The following is a 21,245-nucleotide window of genomic DNA, read 5'->3' on the forward strand; positions in this document are numbered from 1 at the left end:
CAGGATGGTGGTAGAAATTAAATGTATGTACCCAGCACATACAATGTCTGGCACATAGTATGTTTTAAATAAATGATAACTATTACTGCTTAATGTAGATTTCATTTGTATATATTGTGTTTCCCGCCTAAGGGAACTGCTTTAAGTTTATTAAAATATGAGGCTTAAAGTAAATCCTTTGTAGCCTCAAACACACCAGAAATATTTATTAATAGTTACTGAGTGAATCACAAAAGGAGCAACTGAGTATATTACAAACAACATACCATGGACACTTCCACAATGCATATTGGTGTTTCCTAGTAGAAGAGACATAAAGGTAGGAGCATGTATGCCTGAAGAAAATACATGGGGTTATCAGAGTTTCTTTTAGTAAAAAATATCAAGAGCCTTGCAGAAGAGGCCACCACTCTGCTGCAGAGATAGCTTTGTCTGTTCGTTGCTCAACAACTCTTGCCTATTATAACTCTGTGATTAACTCTGCACTGGACCATCTAGAGTTTTCACATTTGAATCACTTTGTTTCTCTCTCAAATGAGGTGATGGATTCATTAATTTACCAATATCTTGTCTGCGTTCAAATTAAATCTGATGTACCCTAAGACCAGGTCTGAGTATTTTTCTACCACACAGAATTTTCCACAGAAGTTTAAAAAATAAATATCATTAAATGCTTGTCTAAGAAAAGTCTCAAATCAATAACCTAGGTTTCCATTAAAAAAAACAAAACTAGAAAAACAGGAATAAACTAAACCCAAAGAAAGCAGAAAGAAGGAAATAATAAAGGTAAGAACAGAGATCAGTGAAATTGACAACAGAAAACAATAGAGAAAAACAATAAAAAAAAAAGGCTGATTCTTTGAGATTAATGACATTGATAAGCCTTTAGCGAGACTAACAAAGAAAAAAAGAGATACGACACAAATTGCCAATATCAGGAATGAAAGAGGGGTTATCACTACAGATCCCACAGACATTAAAAAGATATTAAGGGGATACTAAAAACAACTCTATTGACACAAATTTGAAAACTTAGATGAAATAGAACAATTCCTTGATAACAATACACTACCAAAACTCACTCAAGATGTAATAGATAAGTCAAATAATTCTATAACAGTTAAAGAAATTGACTTTGTAGTTAAAAGTTTTAAAAAAAAAAAGCAATCTTCAGGCACAGATGGTTGCACTGGCAAATTCTACCAAATATTTAAAGAAGAATTACAGCCAATGCTATACAATCTCTTCCAGAAATTAGAAGAGGAGAGAACACTCCCAACGCAATTTATAGGCCAGCATTACCCAGATACCAAACCTAGACAAAGACAGCACTACAACAAAACAAAAAGAACACTAACAGGCCAAATATGCCTCATGACTATAAATGCAATAATACTCAGTAAAATACAATATTAAGAAATTAAATCTTTCAATATATAAAAATAATAATCCACTATTACCAAGTGGAGATTAAAACTGGGAATGTGAGACTGGTTCAATATTAAACAATTAGTCAGTGTAATCCACCATTCAGATTGTAAACAATCTAAAAAAGAAAAATCACATGATCATATCATATGCAGAAACAGTATTTGACAAAATTCAACATCCATTCATAAGAAAGACTCTGAGCAGACTAGGAATAGAAGGAAAGTTTCTTAACCTGATAAAAGGCATCTACAAAAACACCTAGCTAACATCATACTTAACGGTGAAAGACTGAATGCTTTTCCCCTAATCATATGAACAATGGAAGGATATCCACGTTCAACACTCAACATTGTATTGGATGTCCTAGCCAGTATAAGGTAAGAAAAAGAAATAAAGGCAAGCATATTTTTAGATGATATGATTGTCCATTTAGGAAATTCCAAGGAATCCACAAAAGAACTCCTAAACTAGTAAGTGAATTTAATTAGATTGCAGGATACAAAGTCAACACACAAGAATCAAATGTATTTCTTTATAGTAGCAATTAACAAAATTTAAAAAATTACATTAGCTCGAGGGGCTTCCCTGGCAGTCCAGTGGTTGACTCCACACTTCCACTGCAGGGGGCATGGGTTCAATCCCTGGTTGGGGAACTAAGATCCCGCATGCTGCATGGTGCAGAAAAAAAAAAAATTACATTAGCTCCAAAAATTTAAATACTTAGATATAAATCTAACAAAACATGAACAGGGTTTGTATGAGCAATACTACAAAACCCTGACAAAATAAATTAAAGAAGATCTAAATTAATGGTGAGATATACTACTTTATGGATTGAAAGAATAGGCATAGCAAAGATGTAACTCTCCCCAAATTGACGTATAGATTTAAGGGCAATTCCAGCCAAATCTCAGCATTATTTTTATAGATGCAGATAAGCTGATCCTGAAAGGTATATGGAAAGGCAAAGGAACTATAATAACTAAAATGATTTTGAAAAATTGTAATTAAGTTGGAGAAATCACACTGTCAGATTTTAAGATTTACTATAAAGCCACAGAAATCAATTCAGTGTGACACTGGCAAAATGACAGACACATAGATCAATGAAACAAAATAGAGAACACAAATATGCCCATGTGATTTTCCACAAAGTTGTGAAAGTAGTTCAATGGAGGAAGGATGGCCTTTCAACAAATGGTGTTGAAACAAATGGATAGCCATATGCAAAAAATCAACTTTGATCTTAACTTCAAACTCTGTACAAAAATTAACTCACATGGGTCATAGATCTACATGTAAAACATAGAAATATGAAATTTTAAAGAAAAAAAAGGAGAAAAACTTTGTGACTTGGGGTTAGACAAAGAATTCTTAGATGTGATACCAAGAGCACAATCTGTAAAAGACAAATGAATTAGATTTGAGCAAAACGAAAAACTTTTGCTTCAAAGGCACTATTTTGAGAATGAAAAGACACGCTATAGACTGGGAGAAAATATTTGCAATCACATATCCAACAAAAGACTTGTATCTAGAATCTAAAAAGAACTCTCATAACTCAACCATAAGAAAACAAACCACTCAATTAAAAAAAAAATACTGTGTTCATGAATTAGAATACTCAACAGAGTAAAGATTTAACTATTCTCAAACTTATCTGTAGATTTAACTCAATTCAAATAAAAATTCCAACAGGAGTTTTTGAAAGTATATAAAAACTCATTCTAAAATTTGTATGGAAAAACAAAGGAACTAAAATATCCCAAGCAATTTGGGCAAAAAGATGGCAAACAAGCACATAAAAATATTTATTTGCCATTTGAGAAATGAAGATTAAAACCACAGTGAGATACTATGGCACATCTATTAGAATAGCTAACATAAAAAATACTGATAAGTGCTGGTGAGGATGTGGAGAAACTGGAACTCACAGACGTTCCCAGTATCAAAATGATATAGCTACTCTGGATAGCAGTTTGGAAATTTCTTATAAAGTTAAACATATATTTACCATATGACCCAGCAATCCCATTCATAGGTATTTGCCCTAGGGAAATGAAAACTTATCTTCATATCAAAACCTGAACATGAACATTTATAGCAGCTCTATTCATAATTGCTAAGAATTGAAAACACCCAAAAGTCCTTCAGTAGGTGAATGTATAAATAAACTGCGCTATATCCATATAATGGAATACTATTCATCAACAAAAGGAATATTGTGCAAATACAAATACAAATTGTATTTGTACACAAAACAATTTGGATGAATCTAAAAAAGCATTATACCTATTGAAAGAAGCCAGTTTCAAGAAGTTGTATAACGTATAATTCCATTCCTATGCTATTCTCTAAAAGACAGGACTGCAGTGACAGGAAAAAGATCAGTTACCTGTAGGAATCAGGAGTAAAGAGAAGGTATGACTACAAAGGGATAATATAGGGAATTTTGGGTGGGGGGCAGCCAGGATAGGGAACTGTTCTGTCTGTTCTTTTACTGTGGAGATAGTTACATGGATCTATCCATGTGTTAAAATTCATAGAACTGTATTTTTAAAAGTCAGTTACATTGTATATTAATTTTAAAATAAAATAAAATAAAATAGTTACTTAAGAAATTTTTGGTGCTGAAGGACTAAAGGATTTGGACTTTAAAATTTGGTTGCATTTATTCCCTGAATTGTTTATATTCATTTATCCCCTACAGAGAGAGTGTCGATCAGTTTATATTCATATACGTATTAATGAAGCTGGAATAGCTTTGGGATGGAATATAGTGATTTAGTTCTATATATGTTGGCCTTAAGGAATTTGTGGGATGTTTCTGGTGGAGATATTTGTCATGTACATATCTGAAACTCAGCAGAGAGGTGAGGATGGGAAATTCCATTTAGGAAGAAACATTTAGGAAGTTTGCCATGTGGATGAGACCACCCAGGGAGAATTCATGAAGTGAGATAAGGACTAAGCATGGAACCCAGGGACATTGATATCTGAGGGAAAATGAGAGAAAAAACTCATAAAGGAGATTGAAATGGGAGTAGGAGGAGAAATAAGGCATCAGAGTACAGAAAGGCTCATGCAGGTCAAGAGAGTTGAGTAAGAAAAGAAGAGTCAGCAATCTTCAAAGGAAACCGTCCTACATTGTTGGTGGGAATGTAAAATTGGTACAGCCACCATGGAAAAAATTATGGAGGTTCCTTAAAAAACTAAAAATAGAGTTACTATATGATCCAGCAATCTCACTCCTGGGCATATATCCAGAAAAGACAAAAACCCTTATTCAAAAGGATACAGGCACTCCAGTGTTCATAGCAGCACTATTTACAATAGCCAAGACATGGAAACAACCTAAATGTCCATTGACAGACGAGTGGATAAAGAAGATGTGGTGTGTGTGTGGGGGGGTGTGTATGTGTGTATACACACAATGGAATATTACTCAGCCATAGGAAAGAATGAAATAATGCCATTTGCAGCAACATGGATGGATCTAGAGATTATCATATTAAGTGAAGTAAATCAGAGAAAGATAAATATCATATGATATCACTTATATGTGGAATCGAAAAAAATGATACAAATGAACTTATTTACAAAACAGAAATAGACTCACAGACTTTGAAAACAAATTTACAGTTACCAAAGGGGAAAGGGGGGAGGAGGGATAAATTAGGAATTTGGGATTAACATATACACATTACTATATATAAAATAAACAAGGACCTACTATATAGCACAGGGAACTATATTCAATATCTTGTAGTAACTTATAATGGAAAAGAATCTGAAAAAGAATATGTATACAACTGAATCACTTTGCTGTACACCTGAAACATTGTAAATCAACTATACTTCAATTTTTAAAAAACCACATAAAATCTTTATATTTATACATGAAAAAAAAAAAAGAGTCAGCACTCTCCAATGGCATGGAGAAGTTGAGTTGGATGAGGTTTGAAAAGTCACCATTGTGTTTGACAACTAGGAGATCACTGTAATGTTGTAAAAGCACTTTTAGGGTAGGAGCCAGAGAGACATAGCTTTAGGAGTGAATGAAAGGTAAGAAAGCATCTTCGTAAAGTTTTGGCTTGGCTGAATTTGAATTCTTGAATAAGGTTTTGTTGTGAAGATTACTCTCATCTCAAATCGCCAAGCCAAGCTAAATGAGAATTTCAGTGAAGCTTTGCATTTCTGGCAAAACTTGAAGCCAAGTAATAATTATATGTGTTTAGGGTTTAGACATAATCTTTTTTTTTTCTAAGACTCAAAATTAGTAAGTCAATTCAACACTGCTAATTGAGCACTGACAGTGTTGCAGACAATGAAAGACATATAAAGATGTACCAGAAATTAGAACTGAGTTTATTTAACTTAACCTCTTCATTTGGAAGATGAAGAAACTGAGACTCAGAAATGAAGTAACTTGGCCAAGATTGTGCTTAATCTGCTTCCCTCCTCTCCCACTATATCATATTTTGCTAGTTCCTATATCTTTCCCCTTACATAAAGCTCTTCTCTACAACAAGCACAGTACACATAGAGTAGATACTCATAGCCTATGTTTGGTCCCTTTCTGAATGGATTTGTATAGTTGGGTGAACCAGAAATTTATGGGAAAAGGGGAATTACTGTTCCTGGAGTAAATAGGCAACAAATTCAACCTGTACAGGGTATGGGTGTGGTCTTGATGGATTTGTAGACTTGGTATAAACAGAAAGAAGAGGTCCAGGCACACCTCAGAGATATTGCAGGTTCTGTTTCCAGATCACTGCAATAAAGTGACTATCACAGTAAAGCAAGTACATGAATTTTTTGGTTTCCTGGTGCATATAAAAGTTATGTTTATACTATACTGTAGTCTACTAAGTGTGCAACAGCATTATGTCTAAAAAATTTACATACCTTAATTAAAAAATACTTTTTTGCTAAAAAAATGCTCACCATCATCTGAAAAATGCAAGGTTACCATAAACCTTCCATTTGTAAAAAATGCAATATCTGTTAAGTGCAATAAAGCAAAATGCAGTAGGAGGAGGTATGCCTATACAAGGATACAGACTGCTTTTTGAAAGCAAAACAAGACATTTGGCAGAAAAATATTGTGATTGATAGGTACACATGAACAGATATTTGATTCCCTAACTGGACACTATCCTTCTAGAATTCTTTGCTAAATCAATGAAAGTTTCTGTGGTTTACTCTAACGAGAGAGACTGTTCCCTTAACATAATTCCAAATAGTGTTTTGGAGGAACAATTTGGCTAGAGTTTGGCTAGACAATACCTAGAAGATACCTTGATAACCATCAATGAGAGACTATGTTCAGAAGTGTAGTGAATAAGCATGCTGGTGTTCAAGTTAAATGGCGGATCTCAGCTTGAGTTCATTTGTTACCTACCTGTTTTGTAACCTTAAATAAGTGTCTTGACCTCTCTAAGCCTCAGTTTCCTCCACTGTAAAATAGGTAATGTGGGAATACTGAAAAGACACATAGGATGGCCTTCCTATAGCACCAGGTTTCTTAAATGATCTACTTAATAAATGTTAGGTTTCACTTTTATTATTAATCAGGAGTGTAGCTCTATTCAGTAGGAAATGGCCAAAGACAATACAAGCCAACATTTTTGGACACAAATAGTTCCTGTCTTTTGTAAATTGATTTTTATGTGGCTTAAACTGGCCTGGCTAGGCCTCTCACCGGGAATTGTAGAGATATTTAGAGTTGAATACAAAGGCCTGAGCTCAAATTGGATAAATGATGAGAGAATACTAAAGATATAAATGGAAAGGCACACTCTACTCGGGGGCTGGGGGTTGGGTATAGGCATTATTTGTCAGGTGACATCAATGTCCCCAGCAGACTGGGTCAGTGGGAAGGGGGAGACTGGGTGTCATTTACTGCTGTCAAAGGGGCCTGCAAGCAGAGAACAGGGTGACGCTGCTCAAATTTCTTTAGGATGATGAGAGGATTATAATGTTCTAAGAGATTAAGAAAGTTTAGAAAGAGGAAGTAGTCGGATCTCATTTTCCTGCCCCTGAGAATTTAAGGCGTTGGATGCCACGCTTCCAGTGCTTTTTATTCATCCATTCCTTTAAAAAAATTCTTTGAAAATTAAGATGACAAAATAGAGGTGAAAGTGCTCACCTCATTTGTTTGTTGTAGATTTACTCTTGGACTCCAAAGTAAGGAGGTGATGGGGCGGGGAGAGCAATTTATATTCTTTTCATCAATCATCGCTGTAACTTAGATGTTTAATGTATGTGTGCTTGCATACGGATGCACACAGACAAAAGATATTCTATAAAACTCATTTATAAGGACTCATAGTTGCATCACTCAAAAAAGTTTCTGTTCCAGTCATGTTTTTAAAAAAATTTTTATATGGGATTGTAAAAAATTGTGTGTCAGCACACAGTTATCTCTTCCCTGTAAGTAAAATTCCGGGGTAGATCAGGAGCTCATTAACTGGATTGAGCCCCAGTGGTCCTCAACCCTAGCTGGACTGTAAAATCAGCTCTATCACTTAAAAAATATATATATGTGCCTGGCCTGGGCTCCACTCCAGAACATTTAAATTAGATTCTCCAGAAGTAATTTCCTTTAATTTACTCAAAGAATCTAAGATTCTAAAAAACTGAATTGGCACAATCTTTCTAGCTCTTACAGCAAAATTCTTGGTGTAATGACTCTTCTGTGAATAACTTAGAATATTAAAGTTTTGTAAACTCTGACCCAGTGTATCAATCCTGAGGAATAGAGCAGAAGGAACTGCATGCAAAAATTTATCAACCATGAGTCACTGGAACAATGTTTTTTATAGTAAAAATTGGAAACAATCTAAATGTGCAACAACAGGAGTTTTTTTTTTTTAATTATGGTACAACCATTTAAGGGACTACTTTACAGCCATTACAAATAATGTTGTAAGAGAAATACTTAACGCATACAACATGCCTGTGATTCCATTAAGAGAAAGAAAGATGTTATATGATAATTTGTACGGTGAGATGTACTTTGTAAAAAAAATCTGTATGAATAGGAGAAAAAGAGTGGAGGAATATATTCTAAAATAGTAACATTTATAAGATGATAGGATGGAAAATGAGATGATTTTTATATTCTGTCCTAGGCCTAATGTTATTTTCTAGATTTTCTATATCATGCATAGATTATTTTTATAATGAAAAAAATATTAAGATTATTTTTATGATGAGAAAAATGTTATTAAAATAAACACAGCTATAGAAACCTAAAGGAGAGTTATATTAAAACATTACTCTGTGGAGCCACTCACTTCGTGTTTAAAGTAATTGACACTTTCATTTTGTATATATTACCTATGTGGATAGATTCCATAGGTAAAATAACCTTACAGAAACAACTTTGAATTTTCTCTGAAGGCAACCATAGGCAGGTCCTTATACAATGTATGACTTTGATTTAGGAAGGAGAGTCTGGAACAACTGGCTTAATTTGGCAAAGACGGAGGGAGATGGGAGTTTATGCTCCGTGATTGGTTTTTGCAGTTGTTCTGAATAGGCTGCTTTCTTCCTTAATGATTTATAATTAGGAACAGCTGCTATGAGCTTTGCACGAGGTTTCTTCCTCCTTTCAACCTCCCACCCCTGGAAGTTAAAAAATCTACCTCTGTAGTTAAGAAATGAGTGGAAGAGGGGGCTTCGGGGCTTCCCTGGTGGCGCAGTGGTTGAGAGTCTGCCTGCCAATGAAGGGGATACAGGTTCGAGTCCTGGTCTGGGAGGATCCCACATGCCTTGGGGCAACTGGGCCCGTGAGCCACAACTACTGAGCCTGCGTGTCTGGAGCCTGTGCTCCGCAACAAGAAAGGCCGCGATAGTGAGAGGCCCGCGCACCGCGATGAAGAGTGGCCCCCGCTTGCCACAGCTAGAGAAAGCCCTCGCACAGAAACGAAGACCCAACACAGCCATAAATAAATAAATTTAATACTTGCTACTCTAACTAGCTCCTCTGACATCTCTCTGTATTCACTATTAAAAAAAAACAAAAAAAGAAATGGGTGGAATAGATAAGGAGGAGGGCTGGCAAATTTGTATACTTCTGCTTCAAAACACGAAAGTGAGGTGTCCTGTGGGAGAACAGGACGTGGTATAGCATTAACCTATAAAATGTCCTTCAACATCAGATTGGGAGAACACAATAATGTTAATTGACTGGGCAATTGATGCAAACAATCATAAAAGTGAGCAGACTCCCTTCTCCCAAACCAACTGGACTTCAGGTCAGCTAAGAAGCCAAGGGTGAGTTCAAGGCTGCACTGTCTGAGGACATATCATTGTCCTGTGTGAGAAAAGGAAACGAAGAGTGGTTGACCTTAGTAACTTTGTAGGCTAAAAGGAAAAAAGAAGAAAATATTCTCACTCCTTTGTATATAGCCTTCTTAGTTGTTTTGTGTATGTTGAGATAAGCTTATTCCCAAACTGATGGAACCAGAAAGCCCAAACGACCCCTCTCTCGAAGGAAAGGGTGTATCTAGAAGGGGTGGGCCTCTGGTGATACCTTGAGGAGTCAATGATGACTTCCCAAGCCTAACCTCCCCACAGCCACTGCCACTCCACGAGTGGAGACTGGGTGAGCTTTGGAGAGGGCAGAACTTGACTGCTGAAGATGAGTCTCGGAGATCATCTACCTAATCATGTAATCTCACAGATGACGAAGTTCGCACCAGTTTAGCCAAGAGTGCCCAGCGTGGGAACAGTGGAATTCAGACTTTGCTAAGCCCATGTTCTCCAAGTGATTTCTTTCTCCCATACAGAAAGTGGGAAGAAGACAGTGTCTGTCCCCCCAAATTCAAGGGCTGATGGGAGGAGATCTCATAGAATATTCACTGTAAAAAAGGAGAAAGTGGCCGGGGAAAGGATAGAGGGGAGCAGACAAAGTAATTGCCAAGCTCAGGTATGAGGTCTGCCTGGGGTGATGGTAGCTCAGATGCGGAGTATGGACCAACTATGAGAACATAAGGGAAGAGTTTACCACATTTAGATATAGACCAGCTTCCTCTGTTCTTTGTTAAATTAAATGAGATTAAAAGCCCTTAGCACCATTCCTAGCATTTGGTAAATCCTCAGTACACAGGCGCTTTTACTGCCCATAGACTGGACATATATAGGCTACTAGTGAGAAAGTCCCTACACCTGAATAAGCCTTAATGAATCTGCCATGACCCCATTGCTAGGCCGATTTTATGTTTTTGCTGGGCTGCCACAGGGTTAAAGGCATATTAAAATATGTATTAAAGATATAACACTAACATGTTTTTAGAACATATTAATACCTGTCTTTAAAAACATGTTGCTTTCTTTCTCGTCCTCTCTCAACAAATGTACATATATATACACACTCTAATCTCCCTGTATATGCACAAGATATGTTAGCATTATCTAGAAATAAATACACATACACTAAGCTATCATCAAGTTTATATGTACTTAAAGGCACATGAGTTTTAACTAGGTATATCTCTCTATAATGTACCATATGTCTATATGTAGATCTATATATTATTCTATCACCCATCATGAATTTTTCTGGCTCCTACAGGAAATGGCCCATGTATTTTATGACCCATGCAAGGACAAAAGATTTTGCATATTTAAATTGTATCAGTACATAGTCTATGAATAAAAATGACATAACTTAAAATATAGCCTTTGACATTTATGTAATGCCTTCATTTTTTCTGAACAAAAACTGATCTACACATTCATTTTGTGGAAATAAGTTTTATAAATGTGATGAATGAGATTTTTTTTCCCGTTAGTCCTTAAAATGACAATGTAAGGAAATGGGATTTCTTTTGCCTGGAGATGAAACTACCCAAGGGGTATAATATTTCCAGAATGGATATTATAGAAGTGGTGGGAAGCTGCTGTATCTCATTTCCAATGAGGCCATGAGAAACTGATTGTAGCAGGAAGTTGTAGTTTAAGCTTTAAAATGACTTTCCTGTGAGGTAGCATGGAAGGAATTTATGTATTCTCTCTTTTTTTCATGTTTCAAAGAAAACATGAAAAATTAATTAAATTAATTAATTAACTGAGGTTAATTAACCTCAGTTATCTGAGATTAATTAAGTTAGTCTATTCCACAGCCCATTCTAAGAAGAAATGTCTCCTTCATTCTCTCAGTAATCTCTGTTGAGGTGGTGGGTGCATCTAGGTGGCTAGTTTTATGTCACCATGACCCTGGTACTATTTTCCTTTCCCCCAGGAACACCAACTGATTGGACCAGAAATGGGAATTGTAACCAAGGAAAACCAATCAGAAAGCTGGTCTGAGACATCATGTGGCCTGACATTAAAATATGGGCTGAACCTATCCTATTTACTTTCTCAAATTACTAGAATATTTGCAAATGAAGCAACAAGGGATAAATCTCCAAAATATACAAACAGCTCATGCAACTCAATATCAAAAAAAAAAAAAAAATCGAAACACGGGCAGAAGATCTAAATAGACATTTCTCCAAAGAAGACATACAGATGGCCAAAAAGCACATGCAAAATGCTCAATATTGCTATTTATTAGAGAAATACAAATCAAAACTACAATGCGGTATCACCTCACACCAGTCAGAATGGCCATCATCAAAAAGTCTACAAACCCTAAATGCTGGAGAGGGTGTGGAGAAAAGGGAACCCTCCTACACTGTTAGTGGGAATCTAAATTGGTACAGCCACTATGGAGAACAGTATAGAGGTGCCTTAAAAAACTAAAAATAGAACACCATTATGATCCAGCAGTCCCACTCCTGGGCATATATCCAGAGAAAACCATAATTTGAAAAGATGCATGCACCCCAATGTTCATTGCAGCACTATTTACAATAGCCAAGACATAGAATCAGCCTAAATGTCCATCGACAGAGGAATGGGTAAAGAAGATGTGGTACATATATACAATGGAATATTACTCAGCCATAAAAAAGAATGAAATAATGCCATTTGTAGCAATATGGATGGACCTAGAGATTATCATACTAAGTGAAGTCAGACAGAGAAATATAAATATCATATGATATCACTTGTGTAATCTCAAAAAATGATACAAATGAACATATTTACAAAACAGAAACAGACTCACAGACTTCAAAAACAAATTTATGGTTACCAAAGGGGAAAGGTGGGTGGGAGAGGAATAAATTAGGAGTTTGGGATTAACATATACACACTACTATATATAAAACAGATAATCAAAAAGGACCTACTGTACAGCACAGGGAACTCTACTCAATATTCTGTAATAACCTATATGGGAAAAGAATCTGAAAAAGAATTGATATGTGTATATGTATAACTGAATCACTTTGCTGTACACCTAAAACTAACACAACATTGTAAATCAACTATACTCCAATATAAAAGAAAAAGAAAAAAAAATAGTAGAAAATATACATTTTAACAATGGCAGCTGAAATTGAAAAGAAGCCATTAAATAGAAGAGAGTTGTGACCAGCCATCTACTTAAAAAAATAAAAAATAAAAAGCAGACGATGAGGAAGCAGAGGAAATGATGGCTGCAGAAAGGAGACTGAATAGATGCAGGAGAGAGAAAGCTAGTAAGAGTGTTCATGTGACTAATTAGAGAGCTTCCTAATTCACGATGGTTTTCCAGACTATGTGTCAAGCACCCTATCCCCTTTCTTCTGAAGGAACTTGAGTTCTGTATCAATTCGATGACTTTGGCCACAAGAAATAGAAAACCCAGCTGAAAGTGATTTAAACTAGGAGCTATTTATTATCTCACATTACACGACATCTGGAGACAGGATGATTTTAGGGATGGTTCTGTGATGTCATCAGAGACACAGTTCATTCTGTCTTTGCTATTTGCTAAACTCAACATCTTGGCTTTTGGCTAAGGCTTGTTCCATCATGCATGCCAGATACTTTTAATAGCATCATTTATCAACCTTATTTTCTCAGAGATATAGTCCCCAGAACCTCCTAACCTGCACCAGTGTGGACTGATTTCTCCCTAGGTTTCCTGCTCAGCTGCCATTCTGAGGTCCCTGTCTCCACCATTATCCTGGAGTTCCCTGGGTCTGTTTGTTGTGTTGAATGCCCTCCTTCTCAGATTTCTTGTCTTCAATTTTCTTGCTTTATTCCCTTGGTGGAATAAATCCTCTAGTAGCTTTCTGAGACAGGGTACATGGGAAATATATTTTTTGAGACCTTGAACAGTTGAAAATATCTTTATTGTATCCTAATGTTTGATTGATAGTTTGGCTGGGTATAGATTATACTTTGGAAGTAATTTTCACTGAGAGTTTTGAAGGCTCTACAACCTCCCAGCTTCCCATGTTACTGTAGAGAAGTCCAATGTCATTTTGATTCTTGTTCTTTAATATGTATTATGATATTCCTCCACCTCTATAATAGACTCTCTTTGTCCTCAGTGTTTTGAAATTTCATGATGATGTGCCTTAATGCCCTAGTGTGGACCTATTTTTATTCTTTGACACCTAGTAGGACCCTTCAATCTGGAAACTTACAACCTCCAGTACTGGAATTTTTAAAAAATTATTCTTTCATTTTATCTTCCCCTATTGTTTTTCTTTTTCTTTTCTAGAATTCTATTATTTGGGTGTTGTACATTTTGTCCTCTACTATTACCCCCCTCATCCACCTTATTTCACCTTTTGCTCTATTTTTAGGAAGGTTTCCTCAGCTTTAACATCTAGTCCTTTTATTGAAAATTTTTCTCTCTCTTATTTTTAATTTTCAAGAGGTATTTTCTGTTCTTTGAATCTCTCCCTCATCTCTTTTGTAAAAAAATTAAAAAATAGCATCTTGTTCTTTCCTTGAAGTTTTTTTCTCCCTGTATCATAGCTGTCTCTTCCAAACTGTTTTTCCATATTTGTCTTGGACTCTGTTCTTCATGTTAGAGACTTCCTCTGATGATCCTTTACAGTCTAAGCTTCCTTAAGAGTGGGCCACTAAAAAGCTAGTTGAAATTTTTTGCACATGACTGGGTCTTGTTAACTGCGAGCTTGAGTGCTATGTGATCTGGCTGGGAAGACTTACTGGAGGAATCCTTGATAACATGATCTTTAATTTTTTTCTCTTAGCTAGAAAGATAACCCAGGGAAGAATCCTCCAGTCTCCTGCCTGAAGGTTTTAATCCTGGCTACCAGCATTTTGGGGGCCCTGTTTGTGGAAGAGTCCTGAGGCTCTTAACAATGAGTATGTAGAATTTCACTTAGTCTCCTTGGTACACCCTTATCCTCAACTTTGCTTGGTGTTCCTAAGCAAGAGGTCCTCTGTCCCCTCCTGGAAAATGACTCTTCAGTGTAGGGAGAGGTAATTTATAGATGCACAGAGGGGATTTGTAGATGTCTTTTTTTTTTCTTTAACAGATTTTTAAAAATTCTTTTGTTTTTAACCTGGCCCTTATCCTGTGACCAGAATTTCCATTTTCTGATATTTTTGAGCATTCTTGTGAAATTAATTTTTTTTTCTCAACTTTCTCCACTGATGGCTTAGAATTCAACTTTCTTAGGTCTGCAATAGGTTCCTACTTTAAAATTTTTAGCATTTATAATATTGTTGGTCTTCTTTCTCCTATTTTCTTGTTCTTACAGATTTACCCTTTAAAGGAAATTTCTTTACTGTCTTTTTAGTGGGGCTTTGGAAGGAACTAGTGGTGAATATATGTATTCAATCTGCCAACTTTATTGTGAAGCTCGTTGGACAGCTCTTCTTAAGACTGGAGACATTTTTCCCAGAAGCTTCCCCATTAGGCTTACTCTCCTTTTATTGGCCAGGATGGGGCTACCTGCTAATACCTAAATCAGTCACTGGCAAGCAGAATGATGTCACTTGGATTGGCTTATACAAACTGCAATTCATTCCTGGTGGGTGAGGAGGAGTCCCTTCCCTGGGCCCTTTCTATGGAGCATGAAAAACAAGAGTGCTATTCAAAATACTCAGCATCAGATACAGCCTGGCACCAACCAATCAGAATGGAGACGCTGCCTAATCAGAGCAAATGAAACCCTATAAATACCCAAGTGGAATCTGATTCTGCCAACAAGGAAAAATCTGAGAAAGGATTTGTGTAGGTCCTCAAGGGTGGCTGCAAAAGCCTCTGTTCCTGGCACCTACAGCAGTTGTAGAAAAGAAAGTATTGATACAAAACTGCTTTGGAGAAAGGACCAAATCACCTCATAAGGATCATCCCAGGCTATAAATTGTCAACCCAAAGAGAACTGCTCCATTTAATAATTTTTCCTTAGAGCAATCTACCAACCTGAACTGAACACCATTGCCAGGAGCCAGAATAAGTACAAATTACAGAGCTGAAGCACTTTCCAATTCTGGTAAAACAGGAGGCTTTATGTACAAGGTTGCTCCAAGACTTTAAGAATGAACTTTGGGAGAAAGGTTCTGACTCAAAGGTGTTTACAACTAATTGGCTTTATCTCACTTGCCAGCTCTTGATTGATGATGTCTGTCTAAAGGACTAGCCTGGGTAGAACTCTGGGACCTGACGGGGATCAGCTGGAAAGAGCGCTATGCTCATTTAGCGATGTGAGTGTGGATATTGTTATGACGAGTGGCAGCACATGGCTGTGCATTTTCTCTCTTCTTTCAGACCATTCCCATGTGAGCCAAGGCTCCGTGGGATCACCAAAGCTGGAGACTTCCAGGTTGCAAACTGTACCTAAGACAAGGAGATGACCCTTCTTCTTGGATGACATTCTCACTCAAGGAAGAGGTGTATCTTGGAGGAAAAGATCTTAGGGGTTTTGCTCTCATCAGGGTCAAAAGAGAAGGAAGTTTTGTTGAGATTCATCTTGAGAAGAAAGCTAGAAGACAGAAGTTCAAGGGAGTTTCAGTTACTCTGAAATGAGACATGGATGAAGAAGTATAAAATGCCTCCAGAGCTCTGTGACTAACAATGCCAAATTGACTATATTTATTTCCTGGAGGTAATTAGCAGTCAAACAACTTGTGTGTTTGGGGTCATCAAATATGATTGTGAGTAGGGAGAGCAACTAGCCCTGGAGCAACGTAATTCCAAGGATGGAGTGGGTGGTGGCAGTTATCACAGGAGAGGAAATTGGTTGAATCTCTGGCCCCTCTGGTAAAGAGAATGTGAAGAAAGGCTGAGAGGGATCTTTGGGCTGAGTAATAGAAAGGCCCTCATGGAGGTTCCAAATATAGTGCCTTGTACTATTCAATGCACTTCCTCACTGCTATCTCATGTAATTCTCTGACTACTCTTTGGGTGAGGTACAGTTGATATTTTTAGCTCTGTTTTCCTAATAAGTAAATTAATTTTCAAAGAAGATAAAGTCACCCAAAGTACACAGCTCAATAGAATTTGGTCCAAGACCAGAGACAAGTTCCCCCTACAGCTCAGGAGTATCTCACTATGTTGTAATGCCACTGGAACCTAAAACAGCACTTCCTAGTCTGGAAGATGTCTAGGAGTATATTAGGTGAAGGTGGGAGTGTAAGGAAGAGTGTTCCAAGCAGAAGGGATAGCGCTTGCAAAGCCCTGAGAAAGGAGGAAGATGGTGCTTCCTGAGAACCAAAAGCAAGGCTAGAGCAAGGAAAGCAACATGGACACTGGTGTGAGGTGAGGCTAAATATGTAGCAGGGGATGGATCAGGAAGGGCACTGAGGGCTAGTTTCCAGTTCTTCAGCTGGATCTGCCTACCTCCATCAGCAGATTCCCCACTAAATAGCATCAGCACTATCTCTTCTTAGGACTTTTGTTTCAGCAAATGGTACCAACTTTGAGCCCCTGGTGGCAGGGTCAGGGAAGGGCATGGGATTACTGTAAATACATAAACCCATTTGCACACCAAACCTAGTCTGAATAAATAGCATGTTCTGCACTTTTACATACTACTATTTTTCAAATGAATAAAGATGTTGAAATGAATAAAACTCAAATTCCTTTCAAAGGACTCCTGAATTCTTAGGAGCTTTGGGCTAGTATGTATATAAACCCTAAGTCTCTGGCCTCATCAGCCTATAACAACAGATACAGTTGCAAGTCCTTTTGCTCTACAAATTGTTATGGCTTGAAAATTGCCCCACTCAAAATATCATCTGGCTATTTCTGAGTGTTTGTGTGGGAACGGAATAGGTCTCTTGGGCTTCTCATCTTGTCTCTACACTGTTTTCCCTGCTCTGCTTCCCTCTTGGCTCACTGCAATTCTAAGCCCATCTGTGTTCATTCCCACCTTCCATGACCCCACCACTACCTTGATGCCTTGCCATCACTCAGTCTCCCCTGCTATCTTTGCTCATCCCCACTGGTCATGTCAGCATAGCTACTGTTGGGTGCAAAGGCTCAAGTAGTTTGCCCTCTGCTTGTATGGGAAGTCTGGCATACCCTGCTGAGGTTGGAGGGTGGTCCTGGGGTGGACCTCTCCTCCAGCTATCATCATCTGCACCTCTGCATCTACAGCTGCAGCTGATGTAACTAGCGCCAGCACAGATGCTCATGGAAAGCAAAGACTTGTGCTTCCTCCTCTCTCCCAGCCTCCCTTGTACCAGGGCAGCTTACTCTCAGCAGTGGAACTTCTCTGAGTGTCTCCACGTGTAGTATTGCAGTCCAGCTGGCCCCACAGAAAGATAGGAAGCTTTTTTTTTTTTTTTTTAATAATTTGGTTTTTTCAAAGCCCTTTAGGTTTTTTTTAATTTTTTTTCTTGTGATTCATTTATTTATTTATTTATTTATTTTTGGCTGTGTTGGGTCTTCGTTTCTGCGCGAGGGCTTTCTCTAGTTGTGGCAAGTGGGGGCCACTCTTCATCGCGGTGCGCGGGCCTCTCACTATCGCGGCCTCTCTTGTTGCGGAGCACAGGCTCCAGACGCGCAGGCTCAGTAATTGTGGCTCACGGGCGCAGTTGCTCCGTGGCATGTGGGATCTTCCCAGACCAGGGCTCGAACCCGTGTCCCCTGCATTGGCAGGCAGACTCTCAACCACTGCGCCACCAGGGAAGCCCCCAAGATAGGAAGCTTTTTGTTGCTATAGTCCAGGCAACAGCAAACTATGACTCAGGGGCCAAATCCATTGTCTGTCTGTTTTTGTAAATAAAACTGTCCTGGAATACAGCCACATTCCTTTATTTACATATTGTTTATAACTGCTTTCACACTGCAGTGGAAAAATGGAAAGGTTGTGACAGAGGCAGTATGGCCTGCAAAGCCAAACATATTTATGATCTGAATATTTACAGATGAAGTTTGCCAACTCTTTATCTAGTCATTAGGTGTGCCATATTTTCTGCCTGGAGAGTAACTTCTGCCCAGTGGAACCATCATTCCCTTCAGTGGAAAATCATATTCTTCCTTGCTAAGGTATGGTCTTGTGTCATGAACTCCACTTAACAACCACACTCTGAAAATATAGGGATAATTTTTCTTAAAGCTGTGCTTTTCAGTCTTATCTATGGTAACCCTGTTATTTGTACTTTTTGCATGAATCAGCAATAGTATTAACACAATCATGTTAATAGTTTTGCTACCTATCATCTGTCTTACTGTCTATCCATCGATATATCATATATCTACATAAACATAATTTGAATTACGTATACATATCTGCATAACACAACATTTTCATACAAAAATGTGCTGTAACTTTATTCACTGAGCACTAAATCAGAGATATTATTATTTTAAATGGTTACATTATTAATTTATTTAACATTATTTATTGTATATTTAGGTAGATCACAATTTTAACCTTCTCTGTGCAAATTTACACTCTCTCCAGAAGACTTCATTTTTGCTCCAGCAAAAGTCCCTTGGAAAGCTCCCACTGGCCCATCTATGATCATGTGACCATCAATGGAGCAAAAGTACTATGTATAGGGAATAGCATATTCTAATTGACCACGCTGGGGTCAAAGGCCAACACTGGAGTTTGAGTGTGGAGTCAGCCCCACACAATACGAACCAAAAAAGAGAGGTCCCTCAGACAAGATAAGTCCTCTGTAGGCAGATACAAATGTATGTTTTCCTGAGGCATATAAAGAGCTAGATCTGAAGATCCCAAGGCTATGGCAGCCCTTTTCTCTCTCAGCTTAGGCTTTTAACTATGTTATAGGACTACTGTCACTGTACCAAACCAACTGTAATGGGAGGATACATTTCCAGCCACACCTGTTACTCTGTAGTTGTAGGAAAATGAAATATTCAATCAACAAATAGTTACTGACCATTTTCAAGAAACCAGGCTGAGTGTTAAGGATGGAATGGGGAAGAAGACTAGTTCTTACTCTCTTGGAACTTGAAGTGTCTTAAAGGAGCTAGACTGAGAGAATTACAGCATGGCAGAATGATGTGATAGAGAAAATATGTGATGCTCTGGGAGCATGCTGCTAAGGTGCTTAACTGACTCTGATTTACGCAGAAGTAATATTTTGACTTATATTCAAAAAGATCAGGCATACCCAGATGAAGAAACAGGAAAAGTGTTCCATGGAGGGGAAACAGCACTTTGCAAAGGCCTGGAGGAGAGAAAAAGTTTAGAGAACCGCTCATTATTTCGTATGCCTGGACCACAGAATATTAAGGGGCATATGGTGAGAAACAGGACTGGAGAAATAAGTGGGGACCAATTCATGAAAAGACTTGTTAAATCACGTTAAGGATTCAGAGTTTATCCTGAGAGAAACAGGGTTATAGGGAATGGTTTTAAAATGGAAGGTGGGTGATATGATCAGATTTATACTTTTAAAAAGGTTACTCTAGTTGCAATGACAAGAATGAAATCAGGGTGAGAAAGCAAAACTGGAGGCAGAAAGAGCAGGTAAGAGGCTATTCCAGTAATTAGGGCAAGAGGTGATGGTGGCCTGAACTGAAGCAGCAACAGTGACAATGAAGAGAGGTCACTAATTTGAGAACTACTGAGGAGGTAGTTTATCAGGTGTTTTAATGTCTCTTCTCTGAGATCTAGCCCCCAAGCTCTGGGTACCATATTTTTGATAAAGGATCTTCTGCCATGTTTCTGGAGTCTCCCTATTCCTGGGACTTTGTCTGAGCCTTCTCCTAACTGTCATCGGAACACTAGAGTACTGTTCTCCTACTTTTGCCCGATTGCTAGGGCCGTGCTACCTCTTGATGACCCTCTACAAAGGAGCCATATATGGAAGACACTACTTATTTGGATTTGCATTGTCTTCTGAGATCATGGACTGAAATCTCTGTGTGATTTCATGATTTCTCTCTCAGGCTGAGCTTCCTGCTAGCAGTTGTGTATTTCAAGGAATGAATCTAGTTCCAAATCCTTCTTTTCAGTTTTCATGGTTATTTTGTCAGAACTTAAGATGTGCTGAGCCAATTCCAAGATACAACAAACATAAAGAAAGGTAGGTGGTGTCTTATGGCTTCGTGATATTAAAAATGCCAATTCTGTGCTTTTTATTCACTTATCTCAACTGTTTGAGAATTTTTTGATGGAATGAGAAGTGATAACTCTCTCCTGCTCTCCCCTCTAGAGTTCGTTTTCTTTTCACTCTATATTCCTATATGCTGATGACTCCAAAATTTATAGTTTCTGCCCTGAAATCCACCAGGTATTCACTGCCCACTGAATTCCTCCAGCTGCATGTCCCCCAAACACTTAAAGTCCAATCTATTTAAAAATTGAACCATTTGCATTATTGCTTCTTTCCCTTCTCTTCCTCCCATATTCTTTGTGCTGATGACTGGTCTCATCAATCACCCCCAACAAACAAGCAAAAGACGTGAGAGTCATCCTGGAGATATACAATCTTCCCGTATCCTTACTCTACAGTCTATCAGG

Source organism: Balaenoptera physalus (assembly GCF_965194825.1).
Source record: "Balaenoptera physalus genome assembly, chromosome: 10".
Taxonomy (NCBI): Eukaryota; Metazoa; Chordata; class Mammalia; order Artiodactyla; family Balaenopteridae; genus Balaenoptera; species Balaenoptera physalus.